Here is a 13862-nt window from a genome sequence, read left to right on the forward strand (position 1 = left end):
CCATGTGTATGTGACCAATAACATCTGCTAACCATGTGTATGTGACCAATAACATCTGCTAACCATGTGTATGTGACCAATAACATCTGCTAACCATGTGTATGTGACCAATAACATCTGCTAACCGTGTGTATGTGACCAATAACATCTGCTAACCGTGTGTATGTGACCAATAACATCTGCTAACCGTGTGTATGTGACCAATAACATCTGCTAACCGTGTGTATGTGACCAATAACATCTGCTAACCGTGTGTATGTGACCAATAACATCTGCTAACCGTGTGTATGTGACCAATAACATCTGCTAACCGTGTGTATGTGACCAATAACATCTGCTAACCGTGTGTATGTGACCAATAACATCTGCTAACCGTGTGTATGTGACCAATAACATCTGCTAACCGTGTGTATGTGACCAATAACATCAGCTAACCGTGTGTATGTGACCAATAACATCTGCTAACCGTGTGTATGTGACCAATAACATCTGCTAACCGTGTGTATGTGACCAATAACATCTGCTAACCGTGTGTATGTGACCAATAACATCTGCTAACCGTGTGTATGTGACCAATAACATCTGCTAACCGTGTGTATGTGACCAATAACATCTGCTAACCATGTGTATGTGACCAATAACATCTGCTAACCATGTGTATGTGACCAATAACATCTGCTAACCATGTGTATGTGACCAATAACATCTGCTAACCATGTGTATGTGACCAATAACATCTGCTAACCATGTGTATGTGACCAATAACATCTGCTAACCATGTGTATGTGACCAATACCATCTGCTAACCATGTGTATGTGACCAATAACATCTGCTAACCATGTGTATGTGACCAATAACATCTGCTAACCATGTGTATGTGACCAATAACATCTGCTAACCGTGTGTATGTGACCAATAACATCTGCTAACCGTGTGTATGTGACCAATAACATCTGCTAACCATGTGTATGTGACCAATAACATTGGATTAGATTTGACATACAGTTGGCCAGGGCAGCTCTAGCAGGGCAGATATTTGACAAACTGATTTGTTGGAAAGGTGGCATCCCATGACGGTGCCACGTTGAAAGTCAATGAGCTGTTCAGTTCGGGCCATTCTACTGCCAATGTTTGTCTATGGAGATTGCATGGCGGTGTGCTCGATTTTATACCCCTGTCAGCAACGGGCTGAAACAGACGAATCCACTACATCTGAAAGGGTGTCTGCATACTTTTGTAGTGTTTCTCCACAAAAACACAGAGCAAACTGGCAAGTAATGTACTGTAATATTTGTACTAAAGGTGCTAAACAGAAGAGCCTTGAATAAACATCTCTCTCTCTCTCTCGTCACAGGTTTGGTGTTTAGGCAAGATCAAAGTATATTCACGTGTGGAAGTATCTCCTGTTTTGGAGAATATGGACAAAAATAACTAAACTGATACGACAAATCTAATTCCAGATGTACGCAGATAGAATGGGGGAAAAAAATAGCTAATATGCTAATGGGATGCAGCCCTACAACACAACAGGAAAACAGTTAAAGTCAGCATAGACATACGGAACGTTAGATAGACACCAAGTTCCAACTGTCTCTCTCAAAAGCTCTCTACCTCTTCAAAGTCACATCCATTGATGAAGACACGAATGTGTTTGTGAATTTAGGGTATTTTGAGCTGGTTGAGTTTTATTTTACAGAAACTCTCTGGCGGTTGTATCTCTATGAGCTGAACATGTCTGGATACAGATCTGCCCCCCCTCCCCTCTCCCCCTCCCCTCGTCACTGTGGCGTCCAGCAGGCAGCAGAGGCGGTGAGCACAGAGATATGTGCAGAAAGTCACTCGCTGGCAAAATGAGGCCATTCAACCACATGGCCAGTGTGAAGAGGACCCACTGGCCCGCGATTGGCCAGCCCACACTGGGGAAGGGGAGGACACCGTACAGAGAGAGAGAGAAGAGAGAGAGAAGAGAGAGAGAAGAGAGAGAGAAGAGAGAGAGAAGAGAGAGAGAAGAGAGAGAGAAGAGAGAGAGAAGAGAGAGAGAAGAGAGAGAGAAGAGAGAGAGAAGAGAGAGAGAAGAGAGAGAGAGAGAGAGAAGAGAGAGAGAAGAGAGAGAGAAGAGAGAGAGAAGAGAGAGAAGAGAGAGAGAGAGAAGAGAGAGAGAGAGAGAGAGAGAGATATAGATACGGTCACGTGACCTAGTCCAGCAGAGAGCTGTATAATAGGCCCTCTCTCGGAGTAGAGAGGCAAAGGCTGGATGTGAACCAAAATCCCTCTACCACACACAGGCTGGGCATTGTTGCCTGTTCACCGGACTCCATCTCAGGGGGCACTTTATCATTCAATTAGGACAGCTTTCACACCAGACACCAGAGAAAGGGGACCTTCAATCAAACTCTAAAAACTCACACTAAAGCTGGAGGGGACACAGGAAACGGACTCAAAGTTGTCACTCCACACACATTGTTTTTGTTTGTGTGTGTGTTGTCATCCAAGACTTTGAGGAGAGAGGAAGAGGAAGAGAGAGGAAGAGGAAGAAATGTGACAGGAAGGAAACGAGAGGGGAAGTATCTAGGCGGGACAACATGCAGTCAACCACGTGTTCATGAAGGGTTCGACATATATGTGTGAATGGGGAGAGAGGGGGGAGGATGTCAGAGAGGATGTCAGAGAGGTGGGAGGATGTCAGAGAGGTGGGAGGAGGTGGGAAGATGTCAGAGAGGTGGGAGGATGTCAGAGAGGTGGGAGGATGTCAGAGAGGTGGGAGGATGTCAGAGAGGTGGGAGGATGTCAGAGAGGAGGGAGGATGTCAGAGAGGAGGGAGGATGTCAGAGAGGAGGGAGGATGTCAGAGAGGTGGGAGGATGTCAGAGAGGAGGGAGGATGTCAGAGAGGAGGGAGGATGTCAGAGAGGAGGGAGGATGTCAGAGAGGAGGGAGGATGTCAGAGAGGTGGGAGGATGTCAGAGAGGTGGGAGGATGTCAGAGAGGTGGGAGGATGTCAGAGAGGAGGGAGGATGTCAGAGAGGTGGGAGGATGTCAGAGAGGTGGGAGGATGAGAGAGAAAGGTAACAAACGAGAGATGAATAGAGAACAGACAGGAGATAAAGAGAAGAAATAAAGCAGCCAATCGGGACTCCTGATCCAAAAGGAGCTAGACTGAGTTAACAGAGTTAACAGCATTAACAGAGTTAATAGAGTTAACAGCATCACTGCACACAGCGCTGCATTTTACTCCTCTCTCAGTTATAGAAAAACTGTTGTAACTATGAACCACTGATTAACATAGGTTAATTTAGTATGTGAATTTATTGCAGTTCAAAACCATGACATGTTCAGACAGACATCAGATCAGAAACTGAACTGTACTCGACTTGGTCTTGAATGAACAGAGGACAGAGCAAATCTGCGGTACCTGATGGACTTTCCCCTCCCACATACTCTAATATCCTAATGAAGTTCTCTCCACATTTAGAAATTGTAACGGCTGTCCTCCGACGAAGAGGAGTAGTAAAGATCGGAGGACCAATGCGCAGTGTGGTACGTGTTCATGCTCTTTATTAAAACAAGCGAACACTGAAACAAAACATTAAAGGACATGTGAAAAACCCACCGAAACAATTCCGTGTGGAACAAACACAGACACAGACAATAACCAACCGAAACTGTTCCGTGTGGAACAAACACAGACAATAACCAACCGAAACTGTTCCGTGTGGAACAAACACAGACACAGACAATAAACACCCACGAAACACAGGTGGGAAAAGGCTACCTAAGTATGATTCTCAATCAGAGACAACTAACGACACCTGCCTCTGATTGAGAACCATACCAGGCCAAACTCAAAAACACAACATAGAAAACGGAACATAGACAACCCACCCAACTCCCGCCCTGACCATACTAAAATGAAGACATAACAAAGGAACTAAGGTCAGAACGTGACAGAAATCCAATGTTCAGACAATGTTCGTATTCCCTCATCTCTCAATGTATGCATCTTTACCTTCACCACCCTCTCAAATGTTTTGGCCAAATGTTGTGAGCTTTGAATGTTACCAAAAAAAGTGGGAATCATTTCACACAGTCTCAACTTCATGTTTTTCTACTTCTTTCTAATGGGGAGAGATGCTTTCTTATCGTCGAAGGAGGGAGAGATGCTTTCTTATCGTCGAAGGATGGAGAGATGCTTTCTTATCGTCTAAGGATGGAGAGATGCTTTCTTATCGTCTAAGGAGGGAGAGATGCTTTCTTATCGTCTAAGGAGGGAGAGATGCTTTCTTATTGTCGAAGGATGGAGAGATGCTTTCTTATCATCTAAGGAGGGAGAGATGCTTTCTTATTGTCGAAGGATGGAGAGATGCTTTCTTATCATCTAAGGAGGGAGAGATGCTTTCTTATCGTCTAAGGATGGAGAGATGCTTTCTTATCGTCTAAGGAGGGAGAGATGCTTTCTTATCGTCTAAGGAGGGAGAGATGCTTTCTTATCGTCTAAGGAGGGAGAGATGCTTTCTTATCGTCTAAGGAGGGAGAGATGCTTTCTTATTGTCGAAGGATGGAGAGATGCTTTCTTATCATCTAAGGAGGGAGAGATGCTTTCTTATCGTCTAAGGAGGGAGAGATGCTTTCTTATCGTCGAAGGATGGAGAGATGCTTTCTTATCGTCGAAGGAGGGAGAGATGCTTTCTTATCGTCGAAGGAGGGAGAGATGCTTTCTTATCGTCGAAGGATGGAGAGATGCTTTCTTGTCGTCTAAGGATGGAGAGATGCTTTCTTATCGTCTAAGGAGGGAGAGATGCTTTCTTATCGTCGAAGGATGGAGAGATGCTTTCTTATCATCTAAGGAGGGAGAGATGCTTTCTTATCATCTAAGGATGGAGAGATGCTTTCTTGTTGTCTAAGGAGGGAGAGATGCTTTCTTATCATCTAAGGAGGGAGAGATGCTTTCTTGTCATCTAAGGAGGGAGAGATGCTTTCGTTGGCATAATTTTTGAGGGGTTGGGATTGTGGAGCAGGGTGGGGTTGTGGAACAGGGTGGGGTTGTGGAACAGGGTGGGGTTGTGGAACAGGGTGGGGTTGTGGAACAGGGTGGGGTTGTGGAGCAGGGTGGGGTTGTGGAGCAGGGTGGGGTTGTGGAGCAGGGTGGGATTGTGGAGCAGGGTGGGATTGTGGAGCAGGGTGGGATTGTGGAGCAGGGTGGGTTTGTGGAGCAGGGTGGGTTTGTGGAACAGGGTGGGGTTGTGGAGGGGTTGTTAAAAATCACTTGAGAAGAAGGAAGGGGTAATGTGTCACCAGACACGGTGTCTGACTGTGTTCTGCTCTGAGTGTGAGTCAGGCATTACTCTCAGTACTACAGTCCTCTGATCCTCAGTACTACAGTCGTGGCCAGAAGTTTTGAGAATGACACAAATATTAATTTCCTGTTTACTGCTTCAGTGTCTTTAGATATTTTTGTCAGATGTTACTATGGAATACTGAAGTATAATTACAAACATTTCATAAGTGTCAAAGGCTTTTATTGACAATTACATGAAGTTGATGCAAAGAGTCAATACTTGCAGTGTTGACCCTTCTTTTTCAAAACCTCTGCAAAGCCACCCTGGCATGCTGTCAATTAACTTCTGGGCCACATCCTGACTGATGGCAGCCCATTCTTGCATAATCAATGCTTGGAGTTTGTCAGAATTTGTGGGTTTTTGTTTGTACACCCGCTTCTTGAGGATTGACCACAAGTTCTCAATGGGATTAAGGTCTGGGGAGTTTCCTGGGCATGGACCCAAAACATTGAGCCACTTAGTTATCACTTTTGCCTTATGGCAAGGTGCTCCATCATGCTAGAAAAGGCATTGTTCATCACCAAACTGTTCCTGGATGGTGGGAGAAGTTGCTCTCGGAGGATGTGTTGGTACCATTCTTTATTCATGGCTGTGTTCTTAGGCAAAATTGTGAGTGAGCCCACTCCCTTGGCTGAGAAGCAACCCCACACATGAATGGTCTCAGGATGCTTTACTGTTGGCATGACACAGGACTGATGGTAGCGCTCACCTTGTCTTCCCCAGACAAGCTTTTATCCGGATGCCCCAAACAATCGGAAAGGGGATTCATCAGAGAAAATGACTTTACCCCAGTCCTCAGCAGTCCAATCCCTGTACCTTTTGCAGAATATCAGTCTGTCCCTGATGTTTTTCCTGGAGAGAAGTGGCTTCTTTGCTGCCCTTCTTGACACCAGGCCATCCTCCAAAAGTCTTCACCTCACTGTGCATGCAGATGCACTCACACCTGCCTGCTGCCATTCCTGAGCAAGCTCTGTACTGGTGGTGCCCCGATCCCGCAGCTGAATCAACTTTAGGAGATGGTCCTGGTGCTTGCTGGACTTTCTTGGGCGCCCTGAAGCCTTCTTCACAACAATTGAACCGCTCTCCTTGATGTTCTTGATGATCCGATAAATGGTTGATTTAGGTGCAATCTTACTGGCAACAATATCCTTGCCTGTGAAGCCCTTTTTGTGCAAAGCAATGATGATAGCACATGATTCCTTGCAGATAACCAGGTAACAAAGAACAATGATTCCAAGCACCACCCTCCTTTTGAAGCTTCCAGTCTGTTATTCAAACTTAATCAGCATGACAGAGTGATCTCCAGCTGTGTCCTTGTCAACACTCACACCTGTGTTAAAAAGATAATCATTGACATGATGTCAGCTGGTCCTTTTGTGTCAGGGCTGAAATGCAGTGGAAATGTTTTTTGGGGGATTCAATTCATTTGCATGGCAAAGAGGGACTTTGCAATTAATTGCATTTCATCTGATCACTCTTCATAACATTCTGGAGTATATGCAAATTGCCATCATACAAACTGAGGCAGCAGACTTTGTGAACATGTAGATTTGTGTCATTCTCAAAACCTTTGGCCTCTCTGATCCCCTCTGATCCTCTCAGTACTACAGTTCTCCTCTGATCCTCTCAGTACTACAGTTCTCCTCTGATCCTCTCAGTACTACAGTTCTCCTCTGATCCTCTCAGTACTACAGTTCTCCTCTGATCCTCTCAGTACTACAGTTCCCCTCTGATCCTCTCAGTACTACAGTTCTCCTCTGATCCTCTCAGTACTACAGTTCCCCTCTGATCCTCTCAGTACTACAGTTCCCCTCTGATCCTCTCAGTACTACAGTTCCTCTCTGATCCCCTCTGATCCCCTCTGATCCTCTCAGTACTACAGTTCTCCTCTGATCCTCTCAGTACTACAGTTCCCCTCTGATCCTCTCAGTACTACAGTTCCCCTCTGATCCTCTCAGTACTACAGTTCCCCTCTGATCCTCTCAGTACTACAGTTCCTCTCTGATCCCCTCTGATCCCCTCTGATCCCCTCTGATCCCCTCTGATCCTCTCAGTACTACAGTTCTCCTCTGATCCCCTCTGATCCCCTCTGATCCCTCTGATCCCCTCTGATCCTCTCAGTACTACAGTTCCTCTCTGATCCCCTCTGATCCCCTCTGATCCTCTCTGATCCCCTCTGATCCTCTCAGTACTACAGTTCTCCTCTGATCCTCTCAGTACTACAGTTCCCCTCTGATCCTCTCAGTACTACAGTTCCCCTCTGATCCTCTCAGTACTACAGTTCCTCTCTGATCCCCTCTGATCCCCTCTGATCCCCTCTGATCCCCTCTGATCCTCTCAGTACTACAGTTCTCCTCTGATCCTCTCAGTACTACAGTTCCCCTCTGATCCTCTCAGTACTACAGTTCCTCTCAGTTCCCCTCTGATCCTCTCAGTACTACAGTTCCCCTCTGATCCTCTCAGTACTACAGTTCCTCTCTGATCCTCTCAGTACTATAGTTCCTCTCTGATCCTCTCAGTACTACAGTTCCCCTCTGATCCTCTCAGTACTACAGTTCCCCTCTGATCCTCTCAGTACTACAGTTCTCCTCTGATCCTCTCAGTACTACAGTTCCCCTCTGATCCTCTCAGTACTACAGTTCCTCTCAGTTCCCCTCTGATCCTCTCAGTACTACAGTTCCTCTCTGATCCTCTCAGTACTACAGTTCCCCTCTGATCCTCTCAGTACTACAGTTCCCCTCTGATCCTCTCAGTACTACAGTTCCCCTCTGATCCTCTCAGTACTACAGTTCCCCTCTGATCCTCTCAGTACTATAGTTCCCCTCTGATCCTCTCAGTACTACAGTTCCTCTCAGTACTACAGTTCCCCTCTGATCCTCTCAGTACTACAGTTCCCCTCTGATCCTCTCAGTACTACAGCTCCCCTCTGATCCTCTCAGTACTACAGCTCCCCTCTGATCCTCTCAGTACTACAGCTCCCCTCTGATCCTCTCAGTACTACAGCTCCCCTCTGATCCTCTCAGTACTACAGCTCCCCTCTGATCCTCTCAGTACTACAGCTCCCCTCTGATCCTCTCAGTACTACAGTTCCTCTCTGATCCCCTCTGATCCCCTCTGATCCCCTCTGATCCTCTCAGTACTACAGTTCTCCTCTGATCCTCTCAGTACTACAGTTCCCCTCTGATCCTCTCAGTACTACAGTTCCTCTCAGTTCCCCTCTGATCCTCTCAGTACTACAGTTCCTCTCTGATCCCCTCTGATCCCCTCTGATCCCCTCTGATCCCCTCTGATCCTCTCAGTACTACAGTTCTCCTCTGATCCTCTCAGTACTACAGCTCCCCTCTGATCCTCTCAGTACTACAGCTCCCCTCTGATCCTCTCAGTACTACAGCTCCCCTCTGATCCTCTCAGTACTACAGTTCCTCTCAGTTCCCCTCAGATCCCCTCTGATTCACTGACACATAAAATGGCATAACTGGATCGGTGCATATTTAAGGCATTACAGGGCTAAGATGAATAACTCCCTCCCTAGGCAGGGATATGACTCACATTTAGGTATATCTTATTTTCATTATTTCCAAACCCTTTAATGCAAACCTACATGTTCTCCTGCCACTTACCTAAACGTAGCATCTTTAGAAATAATGGTAGAGAATGATCCGAGGTGAGGTTTTGCTTAGTGGAGTTCAAGATACACAAACTGTCAGTCTGTCTCAAGGCTTCAACGTAACGGAATCTACGTTGCAGTTCTTACACAGTAAATATATTTCCCACAGTCATAAACTCACAGAATCCCTTTGGGTACTGTAAAACATTATACAACTGCCAGGTAGGCTCACGTCACAGTTCAAAGTGTTTCCGCAGGCAGTAGTTTATGAACAAAGTTATTAAATAAGCATTGGTGTGAGCAATTTAACCTGACCTTTATATTTAGACTCTGACTTGGTCATTTTTCTGAATAATAATCACATCAGGAATAAAAAAATAAATCGTTGCATTTGACTTCAGGGGGAAAAGTTCTCCATTTCTGATAGATACCTCGACATATGTCTATCTATATATACATAGTCCTCCAGTTTTCGTTTCTCCTGTACATCATCTTTTACCAAACTGGATGAGATGGATGGAGGACAGAGAGAGAGACAGAGAGAGAGAGAGACAGACAGACAGAGAGACAGACAGACAGAGAGAGAGACAGACAGAGACAGAGACAGACAGACCACATGTCAAAGACAATGAACTGACAGCGAAGTCCCAAAAGCGTTTACTGCAGAGAGAAAAGACAGGCAATACATCTAGAACAGACACCATAGACAGGCAATACATCTAGAACAGACACCATAGACAGGCAATACATCTAGAACAGACACCATAGACAGGCAATACATCTAGAACAGACACCATAGACAGGCAATACATCTAGAACAGACACCATAGACAGGCAATACATCTAGAACAGACACCATAGACAGGCAATACATCTAGAACAGACACCATAGAGGAAGTAGCCCTGAGGGGTGTAAGCCCCAGTCTTTGGATGAGATGGATGGAGGACAGACAGCAAGAGAGAGGGGGGGAGAGAGAAAGACAGGGGGAAAGGAGGGGTGTAAGCCCCAGTCTTTGGATGAGATGGATGGAGGACAGAGAGAGAGAGAGAGAGAGGGGGGGAGAGAAAGACAGGGGGAAAGGAGGGGTGTAAGCCCCAGTCTTTGGATGAGATGGATGGAGGACAGAGAGAGAGAGAGAGAGGGGGGAGAGAGAAAGACAGGGGGAAAGGAGGGGTGTAAGCCCCAGTCTCTGGATGAGATGGATGGAGGACAGAGAGAGAGAGAGGGGGGGGAAGACAGGGGGAAAGGAGGGGTGTAAGCCCCAGTCTTTGGATGAGATGGATGGAGGACAGACAGAGAGGGGGGAGGGGGGCAGAGGGAGAGGTGTAAGTGGTGCTTCGTGATGGATGGAACTAGGTCCTGAAAAGCCACAGCTGCTCCGCTCTTCCCAGAAAGAAAATCCAGAAGGAAAAGTGTCAGTATGTGGTTCAAGCATGTAGCATCATCTCACTACTACAGACCTGCACACCGCAAGGACCATCAGAACGTGCAACGGCCCAGAGCAACGTCTACCAGTCTGAATGTATCTACATAAATGTGTGTGTCATATGTTCAACTGTGTGTGTGTGTGTGTGTGTGTGTGTATGCAAGCAACAGCATTCATTCGGATTTTGGATACAGGTAGATCTTCATACTGGTATATATAAATATATATACCCATTATATACCCAATATATACCCATAATGAAAATGATAAATACATATACCCGTTATATACCCAATATATACCCATAATGAAAATGATAAATACATATACCCGTTATATACCCAATATATACCCATAATGAAAATGATAAATACATATATAAATAATAAGTATTGAACCAAATTCAAAACAAAGCTGACAGAAAACAGGAAGGGGGGGGTGAGAAAGTCTTTAGGAAAATACAATGAACAAACATTAAAAACATGTCACACTTTAACCAAACCATAGATATAAGTGAAATTCCATTGCTTCGTTTAATTGATAACTATGTTCATCAAATAAACAGAACAACTTTGTGTGTGTGGTGAATCACCACTTAGCCAACCGTTGGAAGAGTCATCTACTTTTCTCTATGGTGCTGGACAGTTCAGCAGCGATGATGATGATTTGGGAGTGCTATTAGGCCTGTGAACTTGGCTCTGACGTTATCTCTCTGAGTTGGAGTGACCAAAGCAACCACAGGGTTCAACAGTCAGCAGGGCTACTGTGTGTGAAACACTACATCATATAACTCACATAAATAATTGTTCCCTTCTCGGTTGACGCACACACACACGCACACGCACACGCACACACACACACACACACACACACACACACGAGGGTGCTGCGGGGAGGACGGCTCATACTAATGTCTGGAACGGAGCAAATGGAATGGCATCAAACACGTGGAAACCATGTGTTTGATGTATTTTATATCATTCCACTGATTCTGCTCCAGTCATTACCACGAGCTCGTCCTCCCCAATTAAGGTGCCACCAACCTCCTGTGCGGTTCACACACTTTGAGAGACAAGACTTCCTCTGATGCCCATGATCCGCGGCAGTTCTCAGGCTCCCAATCGGCCTGTTTTTCTCATGCTTTCTTGAGAAAATAACTAAATAGAACAATCTTGTTGCCGCCTTGATGCTAACATCCATTGTTACACGAACCCACTGTCCCCACCGGGCCGCGCCACTCCTCCGTGCTCCCCAGAAGGTGAATAAATACAAAAAAATAGGATCAGAGCTGTCCCTGTTCTTCTCTGGTTATTAGCTACCATGTGTTTTTCCTGAGAGCTGTCCTTCCCATTAACCCAACTGATGCTCTTTTCTCATGGAAATCAGCCTCCTACCCAAAGAGGTGAAGGGGATTGTGGGACATTTCCAGAGGAAGCAAGGGGACCTCCCTCCACCACACACAAAAACTTTCTCAATCAAAGGCAAACATGTAGCGTGTTGAGCTTAGCCTGTGTGGTGGGGAGCCATGTGTAAGGTAATCAAAAGATGTTGTATAAGTATTTCAAAATGCTTATCCATGGAAAAAGTACCTTTCGCTGAATAAAACATAGTTATCTACAAAAACAAGGATGAGGAAAAATAAATATATTTAGCCAAGTTTAATGTGATATTACTAGGCTATTTGTAATTCAAACGGTCTTTTCCACAAAGAACATGTTTCTGAAAACTGTTCAACTTTGAAATGTTTACATTAATTAAAGAAATATATATCTTAAATTGTCCTTGTCAAAGGTTTGTTTTGAGAAGTTTAATTGAATATTGAATATAAAACCAAGTTAATTTCTTGTGGGGTTACCACTATTTCAGAAGCAGACTATATCCACTGCCTATTTATTCCAGATGTGACGTTGTAGCCTACACATGCATCACGTTTCTATTTAACTTAAGTTTGACCTAAGTCTCACTCAGAAATAATGAGGAAAAGAACAAACATCAACATTTGCGTCTCAACTTGCACTTCAAATTGTCAAAAACAAAAAGCATTGTCTTGTGACGTTCTCAACTTCCATTTCCTTATTATGTGGCTGGAGGCTGTGGACACGAGGCCTTGATGGAGGGAGCATTGCTCGTGTCAGACCTGCCATAACGGCGAGGAGGCGATTTGTAGGTAGCCAAGCCTAGACAACTATGCATACATGTAGCCTACAGTGTCTACAGGCGGTTCAATTTTTCGGGGATGCATATTGTTTATTTATCCTGCAACATTGTTGCCAAATGAAGCAACGTTGTATCTATAGGCCTACTTTACGCCAAGTAGCCATACTTTCACACTGAAAGCATAGCCTGTACGTAGTCGAACATTCAATAAGTATTTAGCAATAGCATTGATAGCCGAGTAGGCTATAATAGTCTAGTGACGTAAAACGAAAAGATTGAAACTACTAAAAGTCAATTGCAGCCTCCCAACAGCCAATACCTCACAGGTGTTTTGACATGTTGCTCAATGTTTCAGGCTCCGTTCTGGTGCAATAATGGGAGTAGCGTTGCAATGTAGGTTTGGTACAATTGATGATGATTAATTATACAGCCGTATCTGCACACACAAGTCCTCTGTTACAATGTAGGCCTAATGCACGTACTATTAGGCTACGATGTGGAACATTGACATCACTATCGCCATTGGAAGTCTTCTTTTTGCGTGTATAATGTAGACTACATCATAACATGAAAATAAGCTAAACACTGCAAAATACAAAATTAGGCCCATGCCTAAAATATTATTAAAGATAATAATTGAGATCAGCCAGTGCAGACAACAGAATCACATTTCTCAGAATCTGTTTTCTTAGAGCCAAATGTTGTTTGACAAAACAGTTTGAAACGAAATTACAAAGTTCAACAACAGAACAACAACAAAGGTGTATCAGTGCATATGAAATGAGCCGAGAGCCCCCCGCATCCATAACATCACCCTGCCCCCCTTCTAAGGGCTTGCTATAGTGTTATTTAGCCATTACGACACACACACACACACAAGGAGACGCAAAAGTCGCATAGCCCCTCAATCCGCCCGAAACATTCAATCAGCGACAACCACATGACACAAGCCATTACAGTATGGACGAACTGTCGAAGGAAAACACTCAAAGTTACACTTCTATGGTGTGCTGATTTGGAACGCCTGAAAATCAAGCAACAACGTCCATGAATCAGGATATGGTGCATGTAAACATTGAATGTCACATGTGTAGTTAGCAGACCTACTTAAAAAATCGGAGTAGTTTACTATTTCAAATACAACAGGGACGTCCCTTCTTCTATCTCCCTCGCTCTTCTGCAGTAGCATGTTCACCATGATAAATATTCGGAAATGATTTAAAATGCTGCAATTTGTAGAAAAATCGCACCGAACATCAATCATCATTGCCAAAGCCATCATTAACACAATGCATAATGTTTACAACTTCAATTATTTAAATGTTTGACACATTTA

At 44.6% G+C, this 13862-nt stretch overlaps 1 protein-coding gene across 2 annotated transcripts in view; it reads right to left on the minus strand.

Annotated features, from left to right (window-relative positions):
* The window catches only part of LOC112216392 (zinc finger protein PLAGL2), a 53400-nt gene that overhangs the window by 39010 nt on the left and 528 nt on the right, over nucleotides 1-13862 (minus strand). The window lies entirely within an intron of this gene.

The sequence above is a fragment of the Oncorhynchus tshawytscha genome, linkage group LG16, assembly GCF_018296145.1.
Source record: "Oncorhynchus tshawytscha isolate Ot180627B linkage group LG16, Otsh_v2.0, whole genome shotgun sequence".
NCBI classification, from domain to species: Eukaryota; Metazoa; Chordata; class Actinopteri; order Salmoniformes; family Salmonidae; genus Oncorhynchus; species Oncorhynchus tshawytscha.